The sequence below is a fragment of the Chelon labrosus genome (assembly GCF_963514085.1).
Source record: "Chelon labrosus genome assembly, chromosome: 3".
NCBI classification, from domain to species: domain Eukaryota; kingdom Metazoa; phylum Chordata; class Actinopteri; order Mugiliformes; family Mugilidae; genus Chelon; species Chelon labrosus.
Genome location: NC_140339.1, coordinates 19,660,325 through 19,666,492, shown reverse-complemented (window position 1 = coordinate 19,666,492; position 6,168 = coordinate 19,660,325).

The window sequence follows — 6,168 nt, the reverse complement described above, 5'->3', positions numbered from 1 at the left end:
TTCCACACCAGATAGCAGTTCTCACAGAGTCATTTGGGATCCTTGTTTAACCTTCATGCGGCTCACCTTTTATTTTGATATAATCTTTGAGAAATACTGCGAAGAGGCCTTCACAGTACATCACACCGAAAGCTTCTGAATAAGGACAAGAGGAATAAATGAAAGAAAATATTGCTTATTTATGGTAGGCTCTATCTAGCAGAGCTCCTGGACGTTTCAACAGACTAATAACTTCCCACGGAGACCTGGTAAGTCCATTAGGCTACTGCGCCTATTTAAACCCTTTCAGGCAGGCAGTTTTTAGCTATAATTCAGTACAAGCCAAGCAGATCTATTAAGATGTATTTTACCCGCCACCAGAGACCTATGGAGGGATGGAGAGGTCAAGGAAAAGTGGGGGCCTCACCTTAAGCTGATGCCCGACATCCAAATCAGCATTTCAAAATCACTCAGCAAGATTAAAAAGGCAGGCAGTGGAAGATAAGAGTGGGACCGAGAGGTAGCGCAGCCATGATCCTTATAAGAGAAGCGATCCAGGTCTTCTAGCTTGACTGTTGGCATGATTAGATACATCTTGTTCCATTATGCATTTTCTATTTTCTATTGCATTTTCTCGGAGGAGATTTTTTGAAACATTTCTAATAGCTTTTCAAACGACTTGCTGTCTGCATCGCTTACCGTAAGGCCGCTCGTAACCGCGGAGGAAGAGGAAAGCCGCGTCCGTCTCCTTCTATTTGTCTTTTGATATATTTTTCCCTTCACTGTTGCTTTTTTTTTTTTGCATATGTCGCTCTTTTCATCTTTTCTCTCTCATTAATTGGCATTCTCCCCATGTGGCCATTATGGCGTTTTTGCAGATTTAAAATAAATGAACACAGAGCAGGGCGCGGAGGGTGCGTACGTACAGTATTTATAACTGTGCAACCCCAGTGACACACAGTGAAGCGCAGCTCTCTGTGCTGCTCCACCTGACACATTATCACATTGTCTGTTATTTTGAAGATGTGGCGAGGTGTTAGCGGATAAGTGGAAGAGAAAATGACTGACGTTGAGGTGTTGGAGCATCATCCTGAGGCAGCGAACATAAGTAAGCTTGTTTTATTATTATTATAACATTAGAAAGTGCTTTATAGTTATTGTGTGGCATTTTTAAGTAAGCTAAATGTTTGTGCTTTTGTATACAGACAGTTTCTCAGAGATGCTTTTGTGAAAGACTGAATTGGTAACCTCTATTTTTACAGCACTCATAGCAAGAAGGGTTGATTTCTTCATCAAAATAGTGGAGAGTAGAAACCTGTTTTATATATCAAACAGCAGTGTAAAATATCTGGACAGTGCAATGTATGAAATGCAGAGTGTTGTGATTTTATGAACATGACATGGCAATTGTACTGGTCCACTCTCACATCAACCTTGCCACATTTACATCAACATTAGTATACGAATCAGAATAATAGCTCAAATGAATAAAACTGCCTCTATAAATCTTGATAACTCGGAGTCCTTGTCCATGTTCAGTGGTCTAAAGTGAAACTAGCCAAATTCATCCCTAAGGTGGACCCTTTGTGTGATCGCCGCAGGCAAGCACCAGCCACGCATTCACACAAGTTGTTCTGGTTCTGTCCTAAGCTAGATACCTTCTGGCAGTCGATACTTAAAACCTTATCAGGCATCTTGAAAGTACCCATGGAGGAGAGTAGTCACACAAGATACACGCCTAAACCACGAGGCAAAATATATGATAGCCTTAGAATCACTTTTAGCAAGATGACTTACACTGATCAGGCTTAACATTATGATCACTGATAGAAGAAGTAAAGAACATTGATCATCTGGTGACAATTCAATGTTCTGCTGGGAAACCTTGGGACCTGGCATTCATTCGTGTGGATGTTACTTAGACATGTACCACCCACCTAGACCAGACCAGGCACCCCCACCCCATAGCAATGACACTCCTTGATGGCAGCAGCCATCCCCAGCAGGATGCAGCCAGACACACAAAAATGGTTTAGGAACAACTCGAAAAACAGCACAAGGTGTTGACCTGGCCTCCAACTTCACTAGATCCCAAACTGATCAAGTATCTTTGGGATGCACTGGAAGAAGCCTGATCCACAGAGGCCCCTCCCCTCAACCCACAGGACCCAAAGATCCCACTAACAACATTCTGTTTAACCTGTAAGAAACTATTGTTTAAAAGGAAAGGAAAGGAAAGGAAAACCACGTCCAACTTTTAAGCTGTGGATCAAAGATCTTGTTCTCCATTTGACATTGGAGATAATCTGCTAGTCCACAAGAGTTTTGTAATTGTTTTTTTTTTTCTCAGTTTATTTGTTTATTTATTCTTTATTACCTGTTCATTAGCCTCATATAACCACCTCTGTCTAAACAGACAGACCGAATGAACTTTCAGTTGAGAGGAAGGCTGTGAACCTGATCCTGATCACTAAAAATCAATCATCACGCTTGATCTGATCATTACAATCTCGTCAGAATAAATAGATTCTCTCTGGGCTTGACATGTGTTTGCACCATGTAGGGTAAAACATCATGTTGAGCGACGAGTAACATGGTGCTGGAAAAGTAACAAGTCTGATTAACCAAATCGGAGTCAGTGTGAACAGCCTCCCTGTAAATGTGGCTCCATCTCTCTCGATTGTCCCGTCCTGTTGAGTGAGTTCACTGTTGTCAGTGAATTCCTTATATCAGTTATATTTGCAGCAGATTCAGTGATCGGTAACGAAGCAGGAAAACCACTTTGCACATGCCGAAAATATGTTCTGATTGTAATATCTATCAGAATGATTTCAATGAAGACATGTTTAAGAAATATTGTCCATTTAAACAAAATAATTCTCTGGTTAACCCCCAGCGCTATAGCAGCCCAACACCTAACGACTAAATGGTGAAGATAGTAACTAGCTGGCGACAGTGGAGCATTTAGCAGCTTTAGCGGCTGAGTACAAAGTAGAGCTAAAAAACTGTGTACTTTTTATATGTTTTTAAATGAATATTAATGTTACTCCATTTATGTATTGGCATTGTACTTACAGGTTCTCCTGCTGCCCTCAAGTGGCCAACTATGTGTTTTAATGTAATTCAATACTCTAAAAGATCTACAGGCTATATGAATATGGGAAAAATACTCACACAAAAGCATGCACACAGAAGCACACTAGATGCACCACATATTTAAGTGTTAATGCACTAATTTTGACAATCAAGTCAGAAATGTCTGAGTCTTAAAACGCAAGCAATCACACTCTTAAAATTATGCACAAATGCAACAATATGCTAGACAGGAGGTGACATAACACATCCAAGTCTAGGCCCACAGTGATGGATGAGTCCAGGCATCCCAAAGCGAGTCGAGACGTTCCACAACTTTAACAGAGAGAGACAGAGATGGGCATTTTGTGTGTGTGTGTGTGTGTGTGAGGCAGGGAGAGTGACTGCAAGAGAAAGAGAAGAATGATTTTTGTGCGTGCGTGTGAATAAGAAGAGGGTGGGTGTGCGTGCTCGTGCATGTGTGTGAATGCGTGCGTGCATGTGGGTGTTGATGGCTGTTGTCCAGTGAAGTAGAGCGGAGGGTGACAGTGATGGAGAGGTTCAAGGGAGGAGGGGAGAGGTAGATGAGTGGGGGGAGAAGAGCGGTGAGGAGGACAACTTAGTGCCGCCGGTGGTTGATGACTTGAGGAAAAAAAAAGGGAGAAGAGAGAGACATCATCAGACAACAGGGGGAGAGGGAGAGCGAGAGAGGGGTCGTGACTGGCGCGAGAGGGAGGGAGATTCCATTACTAGGGAGAAGGAGTCGGTTGTCTTCGGCATCCTTGAGGAACGCTTCACAGCAGAAGTGGAGTCGCAAGGCTCACAGCCTGGAAAATGTGAGTCCTGCTAGAAATAAATTAGATTTCAGAAAGGAGGCTTGGCCCAGTGTGTCAACAGACATGGACAGCATGTGGAGGCTGTGCAGAAAGACTGCATGTTTTTATCAACAAATGTCAGTTATGTCGTCACGTCCATCTGCTGTATGTCACCGATGCCCAGCTATCTTATCACCTGTGCCAAAGGTTGACTAAGCCAGCTTCTTTTTGTTTTTTCAGCTACAGTAAATTTCCTATTGTTGTTCCAATGCAGGTGAGTCTGTGAGTCCTGAGGAATGATCATGTAATCATGAAATAATAGTGCAACAGAGAGGCATAAAAAGGATTTAATTCAAAGACAGGGCAATGTATTAAACATTGACTTTGGAGAGATTTGCAAAGCCGGATGTTTTTCCTTTTTTTTTTTTTCATAATTTCCTGCCACTGTCTTTGAAATCATTTATGCCGAGAATACAGGACTGAGCTCTGCGTCCTGTCACCGAAGGCTGACGGTGTTGCTGTTCGGTCAAAATCAGGGAGGTGGACTGATAGAAGGCTGAGGAAGTTTAATGGCATCCACGTTGCTCAACACAAGGTCAGTTGCTGAATATATTACAGAGGCAAAGTGCATCAGTGGCAGGTACTGTAACAGGAACATGTCAAGAAATTTAAAAGGCAAAGTACGTGGCTTGTTTTCACCTATTAAGCAATTATATTCTTTTACAAAGAATACAGGTAGGGCTTAGTGATCATGAGTGGTTTGTTTTTTTGTTTTTTTTCTGACGTGTGTACATCACCTTCACATATAGCTCATATCTCATCATGCAGAAAAAAATGGTAATGGTTGCAGCTGATTAAACTTCAAATACAAGGTTACGACATGCAGTTCAGGATATTTCCTACCTCCGTTAGAAAACACTGACTTACACTGTTGTATAGTGACTCTGCTGCTGAAGGCATGAGTTGAAGAGTATCCGCAGCAGTGCGTGAAAATGTTGTATAAAAAGGAAAAATTATGTTTGCAAATTACCGCGATTTATGCCCCATGTAAAGATCGTCTGACGACATTCTGTTTACTTAGACGTGAACTCTGACTGTATTATATGATAAATATGTGCATACCGCACTACATTATAATCAATCCTGGAGTTTAAATGGAGCCGAGTGGCAGAGAAAGCATAATGATTTTCATTTGTAAAGCCTGCAGCACGATTACATTATACAGACCCTAGCGCACACAGGAGCGCTGTGTTGCTTGTGGCTTTTGGTTTCCATCCAGAAATGAATATTTTTCTATTGTGTGTCCCAGTTTTGCTTTTGCAGGAACTCGGAGACACAGAAGTAGGAGACCTTCGGTGTCTCCATGACGTTGGGAGCTGTAGCAGGACGGTTTTAATGTTTCCATCAGCAGGCAGGTGTTGCTTTGAAAGAATAGGCGCTTTCAGACCAAACACTTCAGAGGACTCCCTGAGGGTGACTACCAACTGGAGAGCTCCCTTGAGAAATACATACCTTCAAGGGCTTGTGTTTTTTTGTTGTTTTTTTGTTAGCATCCTGGCTTGTGCTTAATATACATGGATATAACTTAGCGCTATGTGACATATGAAAACATACATCAAACAACAACTTGGTTCAATAGGGTTGAATCACTATATAACTACTGTATGTTTCTCAGTGAACTGTGAAAGTACCAAAGATAAGACACTGAATAAACCCTAGAACTGCAGTGTGGACGCTCAAAATATGGGTTGTTTTCTCCAAAAGTTATAGAACCTATAAAAAGTTCCTGCATCCAGAAAGTGACACGTTAAAGACACAATACCCAGACGCAAAGACTACAGCCAAGCCGATACATGCAATATATCCTGCGCCGGAGTTAAAGGAAAAAATCTTCATACCATCAGGTGGCAGTAGTTTGTATTTATCGTTCAAAAGGAGAAACTGGAAAAGCTGCTTTTACTAGAAGGCTAGGAAGCCAGTAGGAACTATGAGCCAGTGATAAAGCCCTTTGTCGTTTGTTTTTTTCTTCTCATGCACTGGTTTCAGAACATTGAACAGCCAGTCAGAGAGATCTACTTAAAGTGCATTGCAGTAGATGTGTAGCTGTACCTAATAAACTGCCGATGCGGTATACATCGTACTGCAGAACCAAATCCTGTCCCTCACTCAGTCCACTTAAGCCCCTTGTTATCAGCACAAACAGAGCCCCATCCCTTGACGCTGAAACATCAACATAATACAGAATGATGAACACACAGCATCCCTCAGCTTCCCCCTTCTCTCATAAGTTGGGCAATTAACA